The following is a 27,334-nucleotide window of genomic DNA, read 5'->3' as shown; positions in this document are numbered from 1 at the left end:
TCTTTTGAAGTATTTTTCATGTGTTTTAGAATTCTGAACACTTTATTTCGAAGATCCTATTTTAAAAATCATGTTTAGAATTTTCAAAAAATTTATTCTGAAACGCTTTTACAATAGATAATCCAAAAAGTCACTTTTATAAAAGATTATTTGGAAATGATAGGTGTGTAATTAGAAATTATTTTAAAATTTCTCATCTTTCAAATTTTTTTAATTAATAAATGTTTATTAGTCTTTATTCCTCAACTTGAAATTAATGTATTTAGATATTGCCATTATTATGTTATCAAAATCATCTGACTTACCACGTGAATTATAAATATGACATAACAGCCACATTATTTTTTTTACGTAAATTTTGTTTTTAATTCTTAAAATTTTTAATAAAACTACTTTTAGTTTCTTAACATTTGTTCATGGGTTTTAGTCCTCCAATAATATTTTTTTATGAAGTCTATTTCCTCAATTTTTGTATTTAACATCGTCTTTAATCTCTCAATTGAAGTTTAATGTGACAATGTCTTTAATTTTAAGGTACTACAAAGTTTTTGATTTTAAGGTACTACATAGCTATTGATTTTTAGGCTATCTAGATAATATTTTTTCCTTTGTGAGACAGTGTCTACATTATTTGAAGTATATAAATCTAGAATGATACAAACATTTGTATTCATAATAATTTAAGGATTAAATATTTTTTTGGTATGTATAAAAAGAATACCATACTGAAATTGTTTTTTTACCATAAATTTCAGTGTTCTATACTAAACATTATTGAATAAGCAAATTTAGTCATGGTATTGACTTTTTTACTTTGTTGAATAAACTGTATATTTTAAAAAATACTTTGGTAATGCTTTTTTAATATAGTAATATTTATATTTTTAGGTTGTATTTATGTATTTATACATATGTATTCATATTTTACTTTTAATAATTACGACATATACCATGTATAATGTGTGTATATTATTTTGAATATAACTTTAAAATTGTTATTTAATTCTATTTCTATTTAATTAGATAAAAAAACACGTAATATTTTTAAAATATACCATTTTATATAAATTAAAAGGTAAAATGACTTATTTACATGAATTAACCTTAAATCAACACCCACATTGTTAATAAAAATTACAATAACGATATATTTTTAATATATATGATTGGAAAATGCTTGTTGACTTTTAATTTTAGGCAAGTTTGTTAACGTTAGCTCGACTATAACGTAATAGAAATAAAATGGTTAAATATATACAAAATTAATTATAATAAAAAAAGAATTTCACAAGTTATTAATATTTTTTTATATTTATGATTAGGTAGAAATTATTCTTGTATAATCTAGAATAATCTATCCTATCTATACTTTTTTACTATTATTTATACTTCTATACTAATATATAAGTTAATTCTTCATTTTGGTGTTCAATTTATTTTTCATTTTCTAATGTTATCGTTAATTATTTGTTTTAAGTGATTTTTAAACATTTGACCCTATTTTTTATTTGACCATTTTGAAATTTAATCATTTTTTAAAATTAAAATAACTTTTGATAAAAAAGTTACCTACAAAAATAATAATAATTATCCATAATAAATTACAAATAAAAATTACCTATAATAAAAAGGTGAAGACACATGTTATGTGTTTTCACACACACATATATATATATATATATATATATATATATATATATATATATATATATATATATATATATATATATATATATATATATATATATATATATATATATATATATATCATTTTTTGTGTGTGTAGATATTGAATTAAAAAAATAAATAATTTGATCATTTAATAAAAAAATTAAAATAAAAAAATTATCTTAAATTTTGATTAAATAATTTTACTAACATTTTTTAAAGTTTAATTAATTTATTCGATTAATTTTTTTTTGTAATTAAATTAGAATAATTATTTATAATAAAATTACTTATTTATATATATTTATAATAGAATTGTGAAAACTTTTTATATTTGCTTTTATAATTATGATTAATGATAAAAAAATAAATTTACATACATATAAATATAATGTGTAGTTAAATGGTATTGTAAAAAGTATATTTACTTTCGTACTTAAAAGTTTTAGAATAAATTGACTCTTTAGATAAGTCTTTCTCCAACACTTCTATCATCAAAATTAGGTCAGAAAATTAGAGAATCCTAGAAAAATGATGAGGTAACTCTGATGTTGAATAACCTCTCAATAAGAATACAACACATTATGAAAATAATGGAAGATACTTGCACCCATATTGCCATACAAAAACAGCTGAAACATTCCAATTCCGGAATTTGTAAACAAATATACACACCACAACAGTACAATCAAAATAAATCTACAAAACGATACACATCTAGAAGAAAACCTAGATATAACCAAAATTACAGATCACAATCATATGTACAAAAACCTTCTACTTCTAGAAAGACTTATACAATAAGATCTTCAAATTCCAGAAAACCTACTCTAAATCCCGACAAACATGTTAGGAATTTTAGAGAAAATAAAACATACAAACAAACCCTAAGGTGTTATGCTTGTAACCAACCAGGACATTTCTCCAGAGATTGTCCAAACATTGTAAATCTTTATACAAAGGAGGCAGAACTTATTAAATCTTGTCATATGAATCTTCTTCCAATTGATGAAGACATATCTACAGATTCTGAAATACTATCAGTGGTTAGTATAACATAATATAATGACGAAATAAATTTAGACAATAGTCATAAAAACTATGATATAATAAATGATTTTACAAATAACGAATTCGCCCAATTATACCCTAAACAAAATGAATTCGAATTAAATGAAAAATACATTGAATTAGGTGAAATCCTAGATGAATTAGGATATGGCCTGATGAATACAATAGAAAAGAATACATGTTCACACACACTGCAGTTCTTTATAGGACCAACATCTATTCCTTGCCTATATTGTGATAGGTATTTCCACAAATCCCGAAGGGCACATTGCCCCCATTGTTACAAAAATTTTTGTATTATGTGTATCAAAACACATTTACCAGAACAAGAAATACCAACTTTCTTAAAAGAAAATACAAAAGATAAGACTATAATAGACACTAGAATTTCTATTCTAGAAACTAGACTAAACAATCTTGAAGAAAAAATTCTTCTTCTAGAACAAATAAATCAAAACCCAGAAACTAGTATTGTTTCAAGAAACATACAAAATACCATGATGGGAACAACAAAATGTATCCCACTAGTTTGCAATAAAAGACAACTAATATCTGTCAAAGTATTAGTTAAATTAAATTTTCCAAAACAAAACCAAAATCCAGCCAAAGAAGAAATCATACAGGCTCTCCTAGATACTGGATGTTCTCAGATAGTCATCTGTAGGACAAAAGTACCCCCACATATGATTACTAAAAGTAAGCATATACAAAAAACTAGGACCATGTCCGGGATTGTAATGCTAAATGATGAAGAGATAAGCAATATTTCTCTTCAATTTAGTACAAATTGCGACCTATTTGGCCAAAAAATACACATTAGAACCATGAGGGTAGAAAATTTAGTCCCTTCAAAACAAACCATGATTATTGGTTTAGATTTTATTTTAGACCAAAATAGAACCATCACTATAAATAAAGATTATGTTATCATTAGTGATAAATCACAAATGTCACCCATAATTAGTGGAGATAGTTCTACAGAACCATCCCTTAAAGAGTGTTCTTGTACAAACCCTGAATCTTCAGAAAAATGCGACTGCATAAAAGAAGATTTAGAATTTATGGATTATTATCCAAATGACATTATGGATTCCTTTTCATCCATAAAAATATCTAAAACAATTACTTTTGACAATATCCAACAGATTTTGGATAGATTGAATAAAACTAGTATAATAGGTGAAGACTTAAAAACTCTTTTTTTTTTTATTATTATTATCTGACTTCGTATACCTCAACTGCGAGCTAAGGGGTTGTTATACTCAAGTGTTGTTAGCACTCCTCTTAATATATACCTCGAAGTTATAAGCCCACTACAAGCATTATAACCCAAAATACGCGTAGTATTTGATTGTTTCTAGTCAGATATTAAAACAAAAATTAAAAGAACATATGAACAAGAAAATATAAGTATAAAGAGTGTCGCAATATGCAAAGTATTCCTCAACCTACAAAGGTAGATCCAATGGGACTTATGGCTCTGTTGGCTCTCCTGGCCATAACCTGCCCGATCTACAAAGGGTATCCTAGCGAATACAGGCCACTTCAATTACACAGATATTCATAGGGTATCCAAGGATATTCATAGTTAAATTATAATTCTAACATGCTCTGATACCAATTGTTGAATTATGAATCCAAAAAATATTATAAGAAGCATCAAACAATCGATATAATTGAATTATCCCAATATTAAAAGCAGTTCCTAATAATATAATAATAGTATGCGGAAGCGTACCTGATCAGTAATTAAGAACAATATAGATGAATAGTGATACCTGATCTTCCAAATTAAATCAATGAAAGACTAAAATTAGTTTACATGTGAGATAATACTGATCTCTTTCTTGTAGGGTTTTCTAGAAGGTATCTTACAAATGTGTTTTTACATCGTCTCATAAAACTGACTAATGGGATGTCAATTTTATATCCTTACCAGCAGAGACCAGGGATCTCTCAACAAGTTCCTGAATAGTTAAGTCCATCACAGACCGTTCATTGAACAATCCAACCCATCACGGATCATTCATCAGAAACCGAATATATATTATCCATAAATTAATAACAATTGTGTAATATAATTGATATTTACAAATAATTTAATTTATTAATTAATGTTAATCCACAATAATAATAGAGAATAATAATTTTATATAATAAAATTATATAAAATACAACAATCTCCCACTTGGATAACATTAATAAATAAATTAATTATATCAATTACAACATAAGCACAAATACCAATTAAGAAATATAAGCATAAATCACAAAGATAACATCCGATAGGGATACATATCATATGCTTAGATTTCAAAAAAAATGGATAATAAATAAAATAAAAACAAACATAACAAATATGTGATCCCAAAATGGTTCAAACATTTTATATGTTGAAAGAGATGTAATGAAACTGACGTCATTCATAAATTTACATCTCATGAAAACCATTATAATATAAAGGGTACATTACAGACTCCCACTAATCCAGAACATCAAAAGACTTAACCACATCCATATGAGTTAAAACTCCAATAGCTAAGTCTTTAGTTAGTGGATCTGCTAACATATCTTATGTAGCAGTATGTTTAATCTAAGTCTGAAAATCCAAAACTTTCTCTCTAGCAAACATAAATTTTATATCAAGATGCTTTGAGCATTAGAATGTATGTTGTCTTGAGAGAAATGCAAGGCAGTAGTATTTCCACTATATATTACAAGTAGCCTAGCAATACTTTCAACAATTTGAAAGCCAAAAAATCAAATTTTAGGCCACACAGTTTGACAAGTGCTTCATAACAAGCAACATACTGCCTTCAGGAGTAGCTGTAAGAGTTTGTTTAACCCTTTTCCAAGAAATAACTTCTCCTTCTATCATAAAATCAAAGCCAGAAGTAGATTTTCGGTCGTCAGGGCAACCATCAAAACCAGAATCAAAAAAACAGAATCAGACTAACTAATGACCTGAAGTTGATCAGACTTCTTATAGGTCAACATGTGATCCTTGGTTCCCTGCAAATATCTAAAGACCTTTTTAACGGCTTTACAATGACCCAAACCTGAGTCGCTCAAGTATCTCCCTACAATATTAAAGCAAAAGATTTAAAGGGACGAATACAAACTTGAGCATACATTAGACCAACAGCGGAAGCAATTATGGAACTTTTCCCAATTCAACTCTATCATTAACTATCAATTTTAAGTACTTTGAGTTGAGGACATTGAGATTTAGAGAGCTTGTCACCTTTTTCTAACAGGTGCTACACATAAAGAGTAAGAATGCATGTTAAACCTTGAGGATCAATATATCCTCTCTGAGACCATTCAATAATGCCACATGGCCTGTCACGAAAAACTGAATGCCTAGAAAAACAAAGGCATCGCCAAGGTCCATCATATCAAAGTGGCTATTTAACACAAATTTTGTCTCAGTCATAAATTCAACACTTCTACTAATAAGAACAATATCATTAACATATAAGACAACAATGATGAATTGACTCCCACTAGCCTTCAAATGAACTGACCTGATGTATTTTCCTTGAAACAAAAAAATAATGACCACCTGGTCAAATTTCAAATACCATTGTTTATAATCTTGGCTCAACTTATAAATAGACTTATTCAACCTGTAAACCAAAAGCTTTTTGCCTTTTCTAGCAAAGCCACCAGGTTGAACCATATAGACTTCCTCATGGTATATTTCAACACCATCAAGACACACTGTTTTGAGTGTTCCAACAATTTCTTACAAGGAGCTCTTTAGACAGTAGTGGACTCAAGAGTAAGAGCTGGAGGCTCTTCTTCTCTCAACGAAGAGTCCATATCGGTATTTGTCAAATATAAGTCCAAAGATTCTTTCAAGTCCTCAAAAAATTTGTCTTATTCAAAATTTTGACCAAAGTCAATTGCATAGGCAAAGAAGCCAATATCAAAATGACAAAGAAACATCTAATATGCGTGCAATAAAAATTTAATGTTTCTGAATACACACCCAAACATGTGTATAATACCAAATTTCTCATTCACTATGATCCCGCCTAAGGGTCCCGAATCATAATAAATAAGAAATATAATTCAAAAATAAAATACTATGCACAACTTATGTCATAAAAAAAATAAAGAAATCTAATACCGATAGGGTACAAGACAATTGATTAACATAAGATAAAATTCAAAAGTACATTATTTCAAAAAATAAAATAAATTACATTAACAACAACAAACCGCCGATAGGGCATGATTGACATTAATGTAATAATATAAAATTAATTAATGAGATAATTAAATTATCTCATTCACACAAAATTTTATACAACTGTACCCACGATAGGTGAGTTCACAACCATATAAAATTATATCAATCATGCTTAACAAAATATAATAAAATTGTATTATACATGAAAAACCCCTTAAATAAAAATATTTACAAATAAGGGTCAAAAAATTTAATTCAAGTATAAACATGCTACCAGAGAGAACATAACACAAAATTAAATTTTATTTATGAAATAATTAAAATAAATTATTTCATCTACACAAAATTTCATACGACTATATCCACGATAGGTGAAATCACAGTCATATAAAAATATATTACTCATTTAATTTTTAATTTAAAATGGATGCCTTAAAAACGTAATTAAATAAAGCGAATAATTGATCCGCCAATTAAAATAAATAAGCAAAATCATGCAACCATTTAATGAAACATATTTCGTTAATGCACCAGAATATAAACATAAATACTAGGTGCCTTTGCTTTCCCTAATTGAATGCCAATTTAATATGCAAAGAAAAATATAAAAAATAAATTTCAATAGAAAACATTTATAGCATTCAATAAGCACTATTCAATTGCATGATTTGACAATGAAATGAAAAACTTTTCAATTGCCATAATTCCAAATCCAAATTCACATATTTTTTGTACAATGCTCCTTTTGCACTCTTATTCAAATAATACAATTAATTCATGTATTATAACCAGTAATCCACGTATCCAAAACCAATACATGGCACTTTGTTTTCAATTCCCAAACAACACGCATGTATCATTCTAGTGCATCCAAAATATACACGAAACATGAATTTTAATTCCAGTAACAGAATATGTGCATGGGTCATATGGATTGCAAACCACATCGATAATTGCATCGACAGTAAAAAGATTTTCCCAAGACAAAAGCCATTCAAATAAGCAATTAAGAAACTTAAATACCCTAAATCTTAAAATCAAAAGAACATCTATTAATGACCCATAAAGCAATACATTTATATGCAATTCACATAAGTCATCCAATTCAATTGCATCAATTCTAATAAATTAGCTTGCAGCTAATAGTGGCAATTGTAACAAAAATTCAATTAAAACCACATCAACAAGTCCCTTTCTCTCTCTCTTCCGCGAGCCACCATTGACGGCAAAACCCAATGCAAAACCATTAGCACGAGGACAAAAGTCTTTCCAATCACATGTATTCATGCTATGATAAAACCAAATCACAGCTTTCGTAACATCATCCAAAAACAATTTCTTAGTCACCAGAAAACTGAATTAATGCATAAGGTTCAAAGAAAATAAAATCTCTAAAATTCCATAATTAGGATCCTGAAATTGCCACAAATTGGTAACTCAAGATGGATCTACGATGGTTGCACGGTGGCAGCGATTCAGCGATAGCGCCAAAGAAGACGAAGGAGCAGCGCCACCAAAGCAAGAAGAAGGGTGCCTCCGAAACAAACCATCTTGCCGGAACAGCGAACCCAAATCCCAAACTCCGAACGTTCCAACGCTAGCCACCGCGCCACCAGACCCATCGTTCCAAAAAACGAACGAGGACTGACATGACAGAGGCACTTCGAGTCGCTGTCACAAACGCGACCGTGAGCTCTCCTGCGTTCACACAGTGCCACCACAGGCTAGAGGGGCAAGCTTTTATACCATGATTGCTCCTAACTTATCACCTCTTCCATGTTGATATTAACAAGTCATAGTATACACAATCTAATTGTCAATTTATGTATAACTGGTGTCAGAGATATAATAGTCTCAAGAACCATATTTCTGTCTTTGAAAGATAAAGAAAAGGTTTTCCATCTTCGGAATCGCTATAGCTTTGTTACAGCAAAATCCCCCCGTAAAGTTTGTCTCCAAAGTAAGCAAATGAGGGTATACACTCCCTTAAATTCAAGTAGATAAAGTTCATGATGAACTTCAAAAGAAGATGAAGAGTAACCAAAACAAGGTAAGTATATGGTCTTATGTTCTTATTATGACTTTTAAAGCTGAGAATTATTCAATGTCTTGCATTGAACCTGCCTTCTGCTAACTGTTAGTTATTTGTCTTTTATATACTTAACCATCTAGAGATCATCATTCCCCCCAAAATATTCGGGACTGATTTAACTTTAATCATGTAAGGTACTTGTCCTCATTAATTCTTAGAATACTTTGAATTTGTGACAACTTTACCACTTATTGTCCCCATAGCTGCAACATCATGGGAACTTTTGTCAGCAGAGCATGTAGAGTCAAGGAAAATAATTGCCAAGAAAGTTCTCAAATCAGAAGGAATAGGAGGTACAGAATTTCAACATTCACAGTTATCCTAATCATCCTCACAGTGATTAAAAAGGCCATGTAACTATTGCATGTTTATAGCACAAAGGGTTAGAGAATAGAACTTCAGTATCCATTCTACACTTGATAGGCAATGGAGTTATGGACTACACTTGAGTTTGATATTTTCATATAGCTAAAGACTACACTAAAGGATATACAGGAAAATTGGAAAACTCCAAGCTACTAATACCCATCGAATGCTGCCTCCAGCTATATTCAACGTATTTCACTTGCATTTTTTTCTTACCAAGTTTCATCATTCAGAAAGAACTACATTTGTTTTCAATTAGCCATGTTGCCTAGAAGCATATATATTCAAGTTTTCAGAACTTCATTTATTTCCTTGATAATGTGTGGTGAGACATGTAAGCAGAAAATTATATTCTGTATAGCCCAGCCATTTGAACAACTTTTATCACTGAAATCAATCTAGATTTCAAGGTAAAGGAAATCCTAATTCTTTTATGTTGATATTGTCTTGGGGTCATTATGACTTTCAAGGTTGGATTTTTCACAGTATACATTTGCTACCATGATATTTTTAGTAGGCATCTAGCACATGAAATGACATGAACAACGATATTTAATGACAACAATGTCAATATCATCTAACAACCAATACCATAAAACCATGTTAAGCAGATACTCCTTTTGATTGTTAAGGCACCAGAAGATAGCACGCAACAAACAACCATGTATCAAACATCAACCAGCCAATATCCAATATTTGAATTCACTCATTGAAATCATAAAGATCCACAATTTCTATAAATAAGAGACAGGGGGCAATAGAAACTCAATGTTCGTCATCTGAAGAAGCAGAAAATACTTGCAGTCCAGCACAGCGAGAGCAATCTAATATAGCATGAACAAACGCAGACATCTGACATGTTAGAATTTATGATGAAACAGCCCAAAAATGTGATTTTGACGAAACAAACATTGAACTTTAAGTTTGAAAGCGTAAAATATGTGTGGATGAGTATAAAAAGTTCATTAATTTTCATAATAATAACTTAAAAATTATAACCAACAATGATTTCCAATTAGTTGATAATAGAAAAATTCAAAGAAGAAACTTTGTACAGGGCTGAAAATTTCATATTAAGTTTCATAACAAAAACAAGTTTTCAAACAAACCTTCTGCACTTACCAATCAACATTTAACAAATTTGCAAAAGCTAACCCATATTCCACAGTTTAGGGTTCTCAACCTACCTTTCCTGTTCTGAAATCTCTCTCATGGATCTCTTGAACTGTATATGAATTAGATCTACTTCGATTTCAGGGTTAGCGAAACAGAGGTAAAGTGAAGATAGCAGAATCCATAGGAAGACAAACATTGAATACGAAACATTAAATATAGAAAAAAAAATAATAATAAAAGAAAAGAAAATAAAGCTGCTTATACTTTGAAAAATGAAAAACATGGATTCCATGGTTGGTTGAAAATTAGGTTGCGAGATGCTTCATGGCGATCGCCATTTTCTTTGTGATTGAAATCGAGAGAAAGCGATAGTTCATATTAAATTTTGTCGTTTATTTATTCACTTTATTCTATACTTATTATTTTAATAATTTAATAATATGTATAAGAAAAGAAATTACTATGGGTTAAATTTGGTTTTACTGCATAAATAAGCGAAAATAAAATTCCTTATTATCTCAATTTTTTATTTTTCAAAATTTAAAAATATTATATATACGAAATATTGTGGTTCATCTCACTGAACCTTCCTCGCACTGTAACCTTGTCACTTAACCTGAAATCGGAGTTCAGTCGAAGAAGACGAAGTTCGGTTGACGTTGGCGAGTGAAATCCGGTGAGAAATTTGTCGCTGTGTAGAGGTACGTGCAAGGTTATTAGACTCGAGAGTCTATGTAGACTTGCGAGAGCTTCGTAGACCCGACTCGTAGACCTGATTATGGTTCATTTCTGCATTAATTTCCTAGTTGATGAATTGTGATTTTGTTCTTCTTTTGTTAGATATTTTGAGTTTCTAGCATTTTTCATGATCAAACAAACTTATTTCATGGTATATTAAAAAACAACTTATTGTTAATTTGTTACCTTCTACAATATAATATCATTAAGTTAATATACAAAATAATTTTATATTTATTAAAATTAAAGTGAAATAAAAAAAAAATTAACAAAATCATTATTATAATAGTTTTGTAGAAAACATATAAAAATAATAGTTTTAAAAAATAAATAAATAATTATATTCAAAAGGATAAATTAAAAAAAATATATAGACATAAGATAGAGAATCCTCCTTATGTATAATTATATAAATATTTGTAAGTGTTTGTAACATAGGAAAAATATAATGTTATTGAAAACAAAGAAAGATCATATTCATTAACAAAGAAAGAAGACTAATTTTTATATAACTTTTTAAAAACATATTTTAATTTTAGTACCAATCAAACATTGAAGTTATTATTTCTTTAAAAACCTAAAGAATAACTTAAATTTTAATATTCGAAACTAATTTTTATATAAAAATATAATTATAGTAATAATAAATTTAAATATTATTAAGAATTCAAGTCCAAACTCTAAGATCACACAATAAAAAATGCGTTCAGATGTCCATCATTATCTCTAACAAATTTTTCTCTCACAACAGAAATATTTATTTTGTAAAGAATTAGTTAGAACAAAGTTGAAAAATAATTTGTTTAATAGTCGTAAACAAAAAATCTTTTTTTAGTAGAATTATTGTTTTATTATATATATATATATATATATATATATATATATATATATATATATATATATATATATATATATTTTAAATGGTTAATCGAGTACCGGTTTGGTTGATAGCAAATTTTGGGTCACAATCGATGGCCGGAAATGATGTGCAAAAAATGAGACCAGACATCTTTTATTTATTTTATTTGTGGAAAAATAAAAGTAGGAATTGCAAAAAATAAAAATAAAAAAGGGAAAATATGAAGGTGGTTCATTACACAATTTCTCGACTAATCCCTAGCTATTGACACTCTCTATCTCCACTCGCACACTCTGCCGCCTTCTTCTCGCCTGCGATTTTCTCTGCTCCGGCGCCGGAATCCACCGACGATCACTTCGACCGTAGCCTCTGTTTCGTTATCATTCTCCATCTCTCCTTCCCTCTTCCTTCATCTTCTTCATTTTCTTGTCCACCGCACCGCGTGATCTATTATTGGTTGCTGTCTGCATTTTGGTACCGAATCAGAAAATAGGTTTTCATTGTTATTTTCTCAATTCATTCATCTGCCATTTGAATCCCACATTCAGGGTTGTTGAATCCTTTAACTCTCCATATTACAATGGAGCTTTATCAGCGAATCGAAACTCACGATTTGCTCTTTTTTTTTTCATTTTTCCTTTCAATATTTACACTCTCACGTTTTCCCTGAGGTATATGCAACTCTTCGCAATCCATTTTTACTCGCACTTGCTTGCTGAACTTGCTACCTTCTTTTTGCATACAATGGCCATTTAGTCGAGACCACTCTATAATGCCAGAGAGAAAAAACCAATCCATTTTTATGGTGGATGAAATGCGCATATAGATGTAGGCCCATACTTTGCCATAGGTTGAACCAAGGTTATTAGAGTCGAGAGTCTATGTAGATTCGTGAGAGCTTCGTAGACCTGACTTGTAGACTCGTACGAATCTACTATACCCCTACTTCATATAAAAAATTATATATAGTATCATACCAATTCATAATTTAATCACCACAATTAATGCAAATAGTAAACAATAGTTCAATAATTATAAAATAACTTAGTTCAAGAAACATGATTATTATATAAATTCAAATTTCAGCAAACACATAAGTTAATATGAATAAAAAAAGAACATAAATAACTTCAACTTTTTGACTCCAATCATCTACTTATATCATCTCCAACATCATCTTCTTCATTAGGATCACAAGAATTTGAATGTCAGTCTCACTTCTGAACATTATAAACCAATCTCAATCAATTAAAAACCAAATAATTTAAATTTTAGAAAACCAAAAATAAATTAAATATAAAACAAAACTACATCTATATTATATATATGTAACAGAACAACAACGAAAGCCAGAGAAAAAAAATGAAATGAAAAAACAAAGAAAGATATATAATTTATATATAATATATATATATATAATGATTAGTAAAAGTAAAAAAAAATGAAATAAAAAAACAAAGAAATATATATTATATACGTATGTCATTACTTCAAAAGAGGGAAAAGAGAAAGAGGGATCAACGACGCCACTGAACCAGCGTCCCGACGGAGCTGCCACGCGAGGCGATCAGAGTTGTTGTGCGAGACGATCGGAGCTGCGACGTGAATGACCAAAGCTGAGATTTCGAAATAGGTCAATGTTTTCAAGTTCTATCTTCTCTTCTTCTTCGATTAGGGTTTTCGAGTTGGGCTTCAATCTCTGTTTTCGCTTGGATTTTCGATTTGGAGCATTGGGGTTTTGGTTTGGGCTTAAAATCCGAAAGCCAACAACATGTTTTTGTGTCATTTCGTCTGGTTCTTCGAATTCGGTGACTCGCTCTCGAACTCGCGAGTCTGGTACGAGTCCACGAGTTTACTCCGAGTTCACTACGAGTTTGAAAAAAAATGAGTTTATATACGAGTTAACCCGTGAACACTGTCATGACTCGCAGACTTGTACAGGTGTACGAGTCAACTCGCGAGTTTGATAACCATGGGTACGTGCATCGAACTCTATTTCAGTTCCGAAGAATGTGTTTATATTAAAGAAAGTTGTTGTTCTCCCAATTGCATTCAATTTGAATTTGTCCTTTGTGGGTTGCATCCTTAGGTTCGAAAATCCCTTATTTTAAAAACCCTAGCTCGAGGTCCAATCGCCTCTGCACCCGGTGAGAATTTCTAATGCGTTTATGCAAATGTCGTAAAGTGTTTAGTTTCAGCCTTGTCATTGATTTATGTCTTTTGCTTCTGAGTTGAATATGCTGAAGAATTTGATTATGTTGTTTATGTCTAAAAAGTCAGCTTTTTTTTTCCTTTCTGTGAGTTACGGTGTTGCCTTTCTTTGCCTTAACAAATAGCATTATTTTTCCATTTTGATTCAACTGAATGATTGTTGTTTTTATAATATTTTACTAAGTTTCTCTAGATAATGTATTAAGGAAAATGGCTCAAACAACAACAAGCAGTGTTCCATCTCCTTTCGAGTCAATGATGAGGGGAGTTGCTAGGAGCTCAAGACCTTTGGTTTAGTAGGTTTGCAACACCTGTGGCAACCATAACACTTATGAGCCGACATGGATGATGTTTCCAGGAACAGATCTGTTTGCCAGAATACCATTTCATGTAGCTCATACTATATTGGAAACAAGTTTTTGGCCACCCTATTTTCTAACCATTTGAAAAATACTAAAAGAAAGTCAGAAAATTTCCCTAGATGTTCACCCACGTTGGTTATCTTCAGTCATTGTAATTGCAATTGTTGCAACAATGAAAATAATGTAATTTTACCTAAATGTGGCTTTTGTCTACTGCGTTGTTGCGGTTTCAGAATGCTAATGCCACTTAAAAGAATTATTCTTTGTGTAGAACTATATCTGAATTGTTGACATGGGACTTTATGATTATTTTTTATATTAATTTATGTTTAATTGTGTAATACATAATCTTTACTTATATAAGCAAATGACATGACACCAACATTACAATTTATAGGTTGTGTTGAGACTGACTATCTCCATTCATGTTCTTTTATTGATCGTTACTATTATAATTGTCCAAACTTTGAACTATAGCTATAAGTGAAGTCCTTTTATCGAAAAACTTATTTCCAATAAAAATTGCTTGCTATACTTTTTTACTGACCATGTAATTATTTACAGATCAAGCGAAGCTTGACTTTGAGTCAAAGAAACTACAGAGCATTATGAAGGAAAAAGCTTACCTTCTATCAGAGTCAGGTGTTCTTGCAGACAAGATAAGCCCTGGATTGCTCAAATCGCTTGTAACCTTAAATGACAAGTGAAAGTAAGATGCCTTGACCTGCTATATAGTGAGAAAAAGCTTGTCATTGCATTGTCAACTGGGTGGAAAATGTTAGTGTTTTCTGGGAGAATCTTGAAGCATTTAGGTTTTCAGTTATCTAGTCTGTTACTTCAAGTGTGTACATTTTTTTCCCCAAGTTTATATACTATTAGTACTACACTCAATCCTAGAAATGGAACTGTTGTTGCTTGTCTGCATTAACTTATTTTGATGAAACAATAACTTATTTTAACAAACTCTCTTGAGATAGTTTTTTTTTACGCTTTAAAAAATAAGCTATATCAAACATGGACCTGATTCTTAAATTGTTATGTAGACCTTGCATTTTCTCTAGCCAGATGTGGGGTCTTTATCATCTAATGGCATTAAACCAACCTCTTCTCCAACCTTGTAACCAAGTCATGAATGAATTTAGAACCAATGAAGAAGAATGATGTTTGTGCTCAGTTTAATATCATGTAATTATTACCTGTTGTGCAAAAATTATGAGTTGTGGTAGCCTGGGGTGGGGATTAAACAGGAATTGGATCAGATAGATTTGGGTTAGTTTATCATAATATGGAAAATTAAAAGTTTGACTTTTTGTTTGTTAGTTTATATTTAGTTTCTAATGGTGCTTCAAATAAGATTGTCACTGAAGTTGGATATTTGTGGGAAAAGTGTTAAATTGAGCTTGAACCATTGACTTTGGTCAAGTTAGAGAATCTATCATTCGACAACCATGTGGTTTCCACGTTCGCATTTTGTTGTGGTCCCCATTGGAGGAAGATCTTTATATTGAGTGGAATGATTGCATTAGAAAATGAACACATGTTTCACCAAGAAAGATTTTGTTGGACAGTCTGGAAAGGATTGCAATATGAACAAAGGGATTGTGACCTTACAAAGTGTTTCCAGAAAAGATATGAGAAATTAAAGTGTTGGGATAATTCCAACACTTCATGGAAGGTGTTGTCACCAATCAAACAATTGAAGTTTTAGCATGCTACTCACTTTTCCTATTACTTATTTTCAGGTGAGGTGGTCCAAACCTCTATCTTTAGGGTTAAAGATATGTGGGAACTAAAGTAGTTTGGTCGGAAGAACAAGGCAATATCTTTAGGAAATGAGTAATGATGTTATGTAGCATTTTCCTGTTTCTCTCACTGGTCTTCCTATTACTTTGTTGCATAGGAAAAAAATTAAATGAACAAGAAATGTATTTAATCTCTTAAAGTTTAAAATGTATTTAAGAGGATAATGTAAGATTTAGAATTATTGTGAGATGTAATGTTTGTGGAGCTCAAGTGTTCATGTAGCTATTAAGATTTGTGTTTCAACTTTCTTGAATACTAAAACAATGTCATTTTAGAAGAGGAGAAAAAATTATACATATAGGTAGATAAAATACATAAATTGAACTACTGTAAAGTTAAACTAAATTTTATAATTAATTTAAAAGAATTGAACTAATTGATAAAATAGTTTAAATACTTTAATATTACTTTAGAATATCTGAATTATGTCAATGTCAATTATCACTGAAACATCTTATTTTAAAATATATTTCAGTTACTTCAAACAATCCGACTAGTACATAACATTAACTTATTAAATCTAAAACTAAATCTTGATTAATTTAACTCAAATTCTTAACTAGATCAAGGAATTGTTTTTCTTAAAAACATTTTTTTTAATAAGTAGAGGGTATTCATGGGGTTGAGTTATTGATGATTTAATCTGACCAGATCCAGTTCAATCCATTTAAACCAGGTTGAGTTTTATTTTGATTGTGTCAAAACTGATTCAACCTAAACTAATTCACTATCGAATGATGAGTTTAATATAAATGATTCGAAATTTACTTTTATACTTATATTATAGATAACTTAAATAGTGTTTTTTTTTCATTAGTTTAGAAAAACTTCTTATTAGTACTTATTGACTTATTTAAATATTTTTATATATTTTTATAAAAAAATTTATTTTTTAATCAAGTTAATACTCCAAAAGTATAATTTTTGACAAAATAAAAAATTTAAAACTTTTCTATCTCAATCCATTATTTATTTATTTGTCTATTTCAATCCATCTTCACATTAAAAAACATGCAATATGGGATGAGAAGACAAACCTCCCATTGCCACCGTTATCGTGGTCGTATAAGGGTTATGCAACTAATTATCAGTTTTCTTTCTACACTCCATTATTATTAAATGCACCAGTTATTATTAGAAAAATATTAAAATATATTTATTCTTCTATGTCATCATTGTTCTCTAATGCAAAGGAAAAAGAAGAGAGGCAAACTGTGACATCCCATTTTAATAGATTTCTCTACCAAATAAAGCATCACAAAATTTTTGATAACGATAACCAATCAGATAAACATGAAACGTACGAAAAGTAACTATTACAGTCATCCATAGGAGTACTTAGAGGAAAATCTGGGCATACAACCATGCCACAACTAAAAGAAAACTAACAGAATCCAACACTTTTGCAAAAGGAGTTGCCACTGGGCAACCATTACAAAAGGCCCCATGGCCATGAATCTGCCCCTAAGGTCATCAAGACAGACAAACTAGATCGCACCGCTGCGTCCCCCGGATCCACCTCAAGCCTCCCTCTCATCTGCTCCCACCAGAAGGTGATCATCGCAAAAGAGGAACCATAACAGAAACACACACAAAAATGCAAGGGTAAGCTAGTGTAATTTGATCTTATCATGATACAACAGACAAGTACTTAAACATTCCTTAACATGCAACACAATAGGCACAGGACATCATGTTATAGCAAACAAGCAGGACACTATGACTCAATTATCCGGATACATATACTAGGATCAGATTCACTGGACGCTTGCACTCGTGGTGGCCTCTACTGCTCTGCAGAGCCATTGCCAATGGGTTTCACCCTACCACACACGAGGTTAGCCTTTAAACGTCTAAGGCCATTATCCTGCCAAAGACTAGGGCCTCCCGCTACTCTCACCACTTGGGTCAGTTTGCTCTACTTGAGACTCACTGACCCTTTAGAGTTTCGGGATGCGATCCTTACTTGAATCCTTATCCTAATATATACACTACACGCCACCAGGAGATCTCCCCACGAGACTCATGGAATTACGCCTATCACACAACAAATTCATGTTTCATACCATATCCCCATCTTTATCTCAAAACATCTAATTCTCATTTCACCCAATAATCATGTGTAATTCATGCCATCACTCATACCAAACATACCAATCTCGTTCATAAAATCCAAGCACCCAAGTATATTCACGCACATCATATTTAGAAAGAATAATTTAAACGGTACATGCAACAAATCATTCAAACAGCCAGGGAAACATAGCCCACTCTCGCGAACTCGCTCAGGCGAGACGCTGGCCTCACTCAAACAGCGGGCTCTCGCCCAGGCGAGACATGCAACGAGGGGTCTTCACGAACTCTCACTCAGGCGAGATGCTGTCCTCACAGAAACAGCGAATTCTCGCCCAGGCGAGACGCGCGACAGTGGAGGCTTCACAAGATCTCGCTCAGGCGAGGCCTTCTCGCCTGAGCGAGACTCTGCGTCGCTCAAAACGGGAAAGGGCCGCCTAGGTGAGTTCTCGTGGCAGTGAGCACTCTAGTACTCTCGCCTAGGCGAGACGAGCTCGCTTGGGCGAGAATAACAGATCTCACCACTGTCAGCACACAAGTAGCGGCGAGAATGGCTCAGATCATCGCCCAAGTACACATGCAACTCAATTTCATCCAACAAAAGCACACTATGCACGCATATAAACGTAAAAATGACCAAAAATAGCCAAGAATAGTTCGAGATCGATGAATCTAGCTTCCCTTACCTTTGTTTTGGAGTACTAAAAGCAACCAACCCTAGCTATGGGGTATAGCAGCTATAAGAACAAGAGTAGAGCTGAAACATGAAGATCCAAACCAACACAGGGTTAGGAGGTCGAACCCTAATATACCCAAAGCGCTCAACAGCGAAGAAAAAGGGAGGAATTAAACTAAAGCTCTAGAGTTCGACTTACCAAGAGTACCGGATGGGTTAGGCTAGCTTGGAGATGGAAGATGGTACGTGCCCTAGCAGAACCTTGCTGAAGGATAGAGTGTCTTGAGGGAGGGGAACCTGCTTCTGTAAAGGGGACAAGAGCCAAATGAGCGGACAATGTAGGGTATAGGGTCCTACTGAAGGGCTGGCCTTGGGCCTCCGAAAAGGCCAGGCCCAAAAACTTTATACACTGAAAAAAAAGAGCTTACAATATCTCCCAAACAACAAAAATTTTTCGTCCTCGAAAAATTAGACTTACCAGAACAGATGCGGATATGAACTCCTCATCTCCTCCTCTAGCTCCCAAGTTGCGTCACCTGTCCTCCGGTCCCAGATGACCTTCACAAGACTCGTGGCTCTGCCCTTCCGCTCCTTAACTTGACGATCCTCTATAGCCACGGGCTGTACCACTACCTGGAGATTCTCCCTGACTTGCACATCCTCTACCTCCAAGACATGCGATGGGTCAAAAACATACTTCCGTAGCTGTGAGACATGAAAGACTGGGTGTAGATTAGCCAACTGGGGTGGCAATGCAACCTCATAAGCCACGGGCCCTATCCTCCTCAAGATCTGATACGGACCTAAAAACTTAGGTGACAACTCCCTCGAGCGGATAGCCCTCCCCACACCAGTGGTTCGGGTCACCCTCAAGAACACATGTTCCCCAGCCTCAAACTCTAGGGGTCTCCTTCTTCGGTCTGCGTATGCCTTCTGCCGACTCCAAGATGCTTGCAATCTATCTCTCACTAACTGCACCTTCTCTGTGGTCTGTTGCAGCAACTCAGGTCCTACCAAAACTGACTCATCGTCCTGGTACCAACACAAAGGGGTCCTACATCTTTTCCCATACAAAGCCTCATAAGGCGCCATCCCTATACTCGCTTGGTAACTGTTGTTATAGGTAAACTCTACCAGCGGTAACACCTCGTCCCAACTGCCAAGGTGATCCAAGATACAAGTCCTCAGCAAGTCCTCCAAGGACTGAATCACCCTCTCTGACTGGCCATCCGTCTGAGGATGATAAGCAGAACTCATCCTCAACCTGCTACCCATAGCCTCCTGCAGTGCCTGCCAGAACCTGGAAGTGAACCGGGGGTCTCTGTCAGACATTATGCTACTAGGCACTCCATGAAGTCTCACTATCTCACGGATGTAGAGCTGGGCCAACTTGGTCATAGACATTCTGAGATTCACCGCCAAAAAGTGAGCACTCTTCATCAAACGATCCACCACTACCCATATAGCATTATGTCCTCTCACGGTGCGAGGCAAGTGGGTAACAAAATTCATGGCTATGCTATCCCACTTCCACACCGGAATATCTAAGGGTTGAAGCGTTCCACCAGGTTTCTGATGCTCCACCTTTGCCTTTTGACAAGTCAAACAGGCCGATACAAACTATGCAACTTCCTTTTTCATGCCCTGCCACCAAAAGTTCTCCTTGAGGTCTTGGTACATCTTAGTCATGCCAGGGTGCAGACTAAGACGACTCTTGTGTCCTTCCTCAAGGATCAACTTCCTCAACTCGACATCCTCTGGTACACAAACCCTGCCTCTGAACCTCAACACACCATCACTGCCCAAGGCAAACTCCTTGGCCTGATCCGATCCCAGTAACTCCTTTACCTTCTGTAGACTAACATCCCTTGCTTGCCTCTCCCTGATTAAGCCCAAGAAGTCACTAGATATGACCAAGGTGCTACACCTGATGAATTCTGGTTCCAACTCAAACTGTAGCTTCAAGTCTCTGAAGCTCTCTAGCAACTCCATCTCTTTTATCATCAAGTGTGCCACATGCACTGTCTTCCTACTTAGTGCGTCTGCCACCACATTCGCTTTCCCTGGATGATAGAGAAGCTCGAAGTCATAGTCCTTTAGAAATTCCATCCACCTCCTTTGCCTCATATTCAGCTCTTTTTGATCAAAGAGGTACTTCAAACTCTTGTGGTCACTAAACACACGAAACTGCGCACCATACAGGTAGTGCCTCCACATCTTCAAAGCAAAAACCACCGCTGCTAACTCTAGGTCATGAGTGGGGTAGTTCTTCTCATGAACCTTCAACTGCCTTGAAGCATAAGCCACCACCTTCCTCTCTTGCATCAAGACACACCCAAGGCCCTGATGAGAGGCATCACAGTAAACCTCAAAGGGTTTACTCACATCCGGGATTACCAACACTGGAGCACTCGTCAACCTCTGCTTAAGCTCCCTGAAGCTCTCTTCACATCTATCAGTCCATGCAAACGGTTGGTCTTTCCTGGTTAGCTGGGTCAAGGGTGCCACTATCTTGGAGAACCCCTCTATAAATCTCCTATAGTAGCCAGCTAAACCCACGAAGCTTCGAATCTCCGTCACGGACTTGGGACATTCCCACTGTATCACGGCCTCTACCTTAGCTGGATTCACAGCTATACCCTGAGCTGATATCACGTGCCCCAAGAACTGTACCTCTCTCATCCAGAAGTCGCACTTGGACAACTTAGCAAACAGTTGCTTCTCCCTCAAAATGCTAAGCACTATCCTTAGATGCTCGGCATGTTCCTCCTGCGTCCTGGAGTAGATGAGAATGTCGTCTATGAAGACCACGACAAACTTATCTAAAAACGGACGGAAGATCCAGTTCATGTAATCCATGAACAAAGCCGGGGCATTAGTCACACCGAATGGCATGACAACATACTCGTAATGCCCGTATCTGGATCTGAAAGCAGTCTTCTCAACATCTTCTGCCTTCACCAGAATCTGATGATAACCCGACCGAAGATCAATCTTGGAGAACACTGATGCCCCATGAAGCTGATCCATCAAATCATCAATTCTCGGCAAGGGGTACTTGTTTTTAATAGTCAGCTTGTTCAGCTGCCTATAATCCACACACAACCTTGAGCCACCGTCCTTCTTCTTCACAAGCAAAACAGGCGCTCCCCACGACGAAGCACTCGGCCTTATAAACTGTTTCTCAAGCAATTCCTCTATCTGCTTCTTTAACTCTACCAACTCTGCTGGGGCCATGCGGTAAGGAGCTATCGACACAGGGCCGACTCCCGGTACCAAGTCTATGGAGAACTCAACTTCTCTCCTCGGGGGCAAACCTGATACCTCTTCGGGAAACACATCCTCAAAGTCCCTGACCACTGGTATCACGGTGATCCTCTCTTCCTTCTCAACCTCTATCCTGGCAAAGACCATAAAGCACTGTGCACCGCCCTGGATTTCCTTCATAACCCCATGAGAAGACAATAACTCAGGCTCCTCTGAGTCTGAGAACAACAACTTCTTCTCCCGACAGTCTATGAGAACATGATTGGCAGAGAGCCAATCCATTCCTAAGATCACATCAAGCCCTTGCAGAGGGAGGCATATAAGATTGACTTTGTATACGCGCCCCTCTACCTCAACTGGACATCTAGCACACACTGAAGAAGTCCTAACCAACCCAGATGCCGGGGTAGATACCACGAGGTCAAACTGTAGCTCACACACCGGCAGACTCAACTCCCGCACACAAGACTCTGACACAAAAGAGTGTGTCGCCCCGGAATCAAAAAGCACACAACAAGACTTGCCAGATATCACACAACAACCAATCACAAGGTTACCTGAACCTGCTGCCTCTGACCCGGTCATCGCAAAAACCCTGCCTGTAGCCTGAGGCCTGCTGCCTCCCCTTCTCTGCTGAGTCTGACCCGAAGTCTGGCTCGGAGTCTGTGGTGACGGTCGTGCAACTGTCCTCCTCAGAGTGGGACAATCTCTACCAAAGTGGCCCTCCCTGCCACAGTGGTTGCATCTGCGAAACCCGGATAGTTGTGGGCAGAAACTCTTCACATGCGGTCCTCCGCAGTGGTGGCACTGGATCCTGCTGGGTGAGGAAGAAAAACCTCTAGACCCCTGTGGCTGTGGATGAGGCCTAGCATACGGCTTCTTCTTTTCATCAACTCTCGGCCTGGACCCGGATGGTCCGCTAACCCTCTGTGGTGGCTGCTGGGCTTCCACTTCCACCTTCATGCGCTCCATAACCCTGGCCTTTTCCACCAAGGCCGCAAAGTCCTTGATGGACAGTGGAGCTACCATCAAGCGGATGTCTCCTCTGAGACCATTCTCAAATTTCCTGCAACGCCACTCCTCATCGAGCGGCATGGTGTAAAAACGCCCCAGATGCTTGAACCTCTCGACGTACTCAGCTACTGACTTGTTCCCCTGCGTCAGCTAGAGGAACTCTACCTCCTTAGCGTACCTCACGCTGTCCGGAAAATACTCCGAAAGAAACCTCCTCTTGAAGGCTTCCCATGTGACATCCTCATGTTTCTCCTCCATCACCAGCTTCATGCTGGCCCACCAATGCTCAGCCTCTCCGGTGAGCATGTAGACAACGAAAGCAAGCCTGCTCTCATCGGGGCACCTCTTGGCATCAAAGATGCGCTCCATGTCCTTCATCCACTGGTCCGCCTGGTCGGGACTCGTCTTGCCATCAAACTTGGCTGGGCGGTGCTTTAAGAAGTCTTCCAAACTCCATTCAGGGGGTGGAGGTTGGGGATGAGGACCATGCATCTGAGCACCAGCAGCATTCTCTCCTAACTGACGGAGAGCATCCACATGCTGCCTCTGAGCGTCCTCTGCAGCCTGCCTAGCAGCTTCCATCTGCTGCATCATGAAGTTCTGCTGCTCGAGAGAGGCTTCCTGGCGCTGCATTGCCGCCTCATGCTGTTGCATCATGGCATTGCTTTGCTGAGTCAAAGCAGCAGCCATGGCCTCGATCGCCCTGGCCAGATCTTGCCCATCGCCCTGAGTGGGTGGAGGAGGAGCGATACGCGGGGGTGCCATAACACTGGACACACAGAAAGAACCATCAGAACTCGATTAGATTGGAAACTCATCTAAACATGACAAGAAAGACACAACGAAAGCTAAGCAAACACATAGCCCACAGACACTTAGGAACGAAGGCTCTGATACCATAAAAGTGTGACGTCCCATTTTAATAGATTTCTCTACCAAATAAAGCATCACAAAATTTTTGATAACGATAACCAATCAGATAAACATGAAACGTACAAAAAGTAACTATTACAGTCATCCATAGGAGTACTTAGAGGAAAACCTGGGCATACAACCATGCCACAACTAAAAGAAAACTAACAGAATCCAACAGTTTTGCAAAAGGAGTTGCCACTGGGCAACCATTACAAAAGGCCCCATGGCCATGAATCTGCCCCTAAGGTCATCAAGACAGACAAACTAGATCGCACCGCTGCGTCCCCCGGATCCACCTCGAGCCTCCCTCTCATCTGCTCCCACCAGAAGGTGATCATCGCAAAAGAGGAACCATAACAGAAACACACACAAAAATGTAAGGGTAAGCTAGTGTAATTTGATCTTATCATGATACAACAGACAAGTACTTAAACATTCCTTAACATGCAACACAATAGGCACAGGACATCATGTTATAGCAAACAAGCAGGACACTATGACTCAATTATCCGGATACATATACTAGGATCGGATTCACTGGACGCTTGCACTTGTGGTGGCCTCTACTGCTCTGCAGAGCCATTGCCAATGGGTTTCACCCTACCACACACGAGGTTAGCCTTTAAACGTCTAAGGCCATTATCCTGCCAAAGACTAAGGCCTCCCGCTACTCTCACCACTTGGGTCAGTTTGCTCTACTTGAGACTCACTGACCCTTTAGAGTTTCGGGATGCGATCCTTACTTGAATCCTTATCCTAATATATACACTACACGCCACCAGGAGATCTCCCCACGAGACTCATGGAATTACGCCTATCACACAACAAATTCATGTTTCATACCATATCCCCATCTTTATCTCAAAACATCTAATTCTCATTTCACCCAATAATCATGTGTAATTCATGCCATCACTCATACCAAACATACCAATCTCGTTCATAAAATCCAAGCACCCAAGTATATTCACGCACATCATATTTAGAAAGAATAATTTAAACGGTACATGCAACAAATCATTCAAACAGCCAGGGAAACATAGCCCACTCTCGCGAACTCGCTCAGGCGAGACGCTGGCCTCACTCAAACAGCGGGCTCTCGCCCAGGCGAGACATGCAACGAGGGGTCTTCACGAACTCTCGCTTAGGCGAGATGCTGTCCTCACAGAAACAGCGAATTCTCGCCCAGGCGAGACGCGCGACAGTGGAGGCTTCACGAGATCTCGCTCAGGCGAGGCCTTCTCGCCTGAGCGAGACTCTGCGTCGCTCAAAACGGGAAAGGGCCGCCTAGGCGAGTTCTCGTGGCAGTGAGCACTCTGGTACTCTCGCCTAGGCGAGACGAGCTCGCTTGGGCGAGAATAACAGATCTCACCACTGTCAGCACACAAGCAGCGGCGAGAATGGCTCAGATCATCGCCCAAGTACACATGCAACTCAATTTCATCTAACAAAAGCACACTATGCACGCATATAAACGTAAAAACGACCAAAAACAGCCAAGAATAGTTCGAGATCGATGAATCTAGCTTCCCTTACCTTTGTTTTGGAGTACTAAAAGCAACCAACCCTAGCTATGGGGTATAGCAACTACAAGAACAAGAGTAGAGCTGAAACATGAAGATCCAAACCAACACAGGGTTAGGAGGTCGAACCCTAATATACCCAAAGCGCTCAACAGCGAAGAAAAAGGGAGGAATTAAACTAAAGCTCTAGAGTTCGACTTACCAAGAGTACCGGATGGGTTAGGCTAGCTTGGAGATGGAAGATGGTACGTGCCCTAGCAGAACCTTGCTGAAGGACAGAGTGTCTTGAGGGAGGGGAACCTGCTTCTGTAAAGGGGACAAGAGCCAAATGAGCGGACAATGTAGGGTATAGGGTCCTACTGAAGGGCTGGCCTTGAGCCTCCGAAAAGGCCAGGCCCAAAAACTTTATACACTGAAAAAAAAGAGCTTACACAAACTCATTCTAAAAAAAAAAAATACTCGTTTCAAAAATTGTATTTTAAAAAGTATTGTACGTGTTCCTAAAAATGTCTTAAGAAAAGTTTATTCTAAAAAACTCTTTTGAAGTATTTTTCCTGTGTTCTAGAATTCTAAACAATTTAGTTCGAAGATCCTATTTTAAAAATCATGTTTAGAAATTTCAAAATATTTATTCCGAAATGCTTTTACAATAGATAATCCAAAAAGTCACTTTTATAAAAGATTATTTGGAAATGATAGGAGTGTAATTAGATATTATTTTAAAATTTCTCATCTTTCCGAATTTTTTTACTTAATAAATGTTTATTAGTTTTATTCCTCAACTTCAAGTTAATGTATTTAGATCTTGCCATTATTATGTTGTCAAAATCATCTGACTTACCACGTGAATTATAAATATGACATAACAGCCACATTCATTTTTTTTACGTAAATTTTGTTTTTAATTCTTAAAATTTTTAATAAAATTACTTTTAGTTTCTTAACATTTGTTTATTGGTTTTAGTCCTTCAATAATATTTTTTTTTATGAAATCTATTTCCTCAATTTTTGTATTTGACATCGTCTTTAATCTCTCAATTGAAGTTTAATATGACAATGTCTTGTGATTTTAAGGTACTAGAAAGTTTTTGAAATTGTGAAACAGTAAGACTTTTTTTTCATGAAAATGAGCTTAAAAATGAATATATATATATATATATACATATATATATATATATACATATATATATATATATACATATATATATATATATACATATATATATATATATATACATATATATATATATATAATTTGCAATTCCCTCCAACTCTCAATGTTCAAAATCCATTTAATGTTCATTAAAAAAAATTGGCCTAGTTTAGACAGTATGTAGGTTAAACAGGTTGATTAAAAATTGGTAGACGAAAACATTATTAAA

The 27,334-nt window shown here is 35.4% G+C and overlaps 1 protein-coding gene across 1 annotated transcript in view; it reads left to right on the top strand.

The window, feature by feature from the left end:
- Nucleotides 1–14,234: 14,234 nt before the first annotated feature.
- LOC114181862 overlaps nucleotides 14,235–27,334 on the top strand; it is an 83,815-nt gene continuing 70,715 nt past the window's right edge. The window contains exon 1 of the mRNA XM_028068475.1: nucleotides 14,235–14,255. The gene's annotated coding sequence lies outside the window, so the exon portion shown is untranslated. The remainder of the gene's footprint in view (nucleotides 14,256–27,334) is intronic.

Source organism: Vigna unguiculata, chromosome 4 (genome assembly GCF_004118075.2).
Source record: "Vigna unguiculata cultivar IT97K-499-35 chromosome 4, ASM411807v1, whole genome shotgun sequence".
NCBI lineage: Eukaryota > Viridiplantae > Streptophyta > Magnoliopsida > Fabales > Fabaceae > Vigna > Vigna unguiculata.
This window is presented reverse-complemented; position numbering and strand designations above follow the sequence as displayed.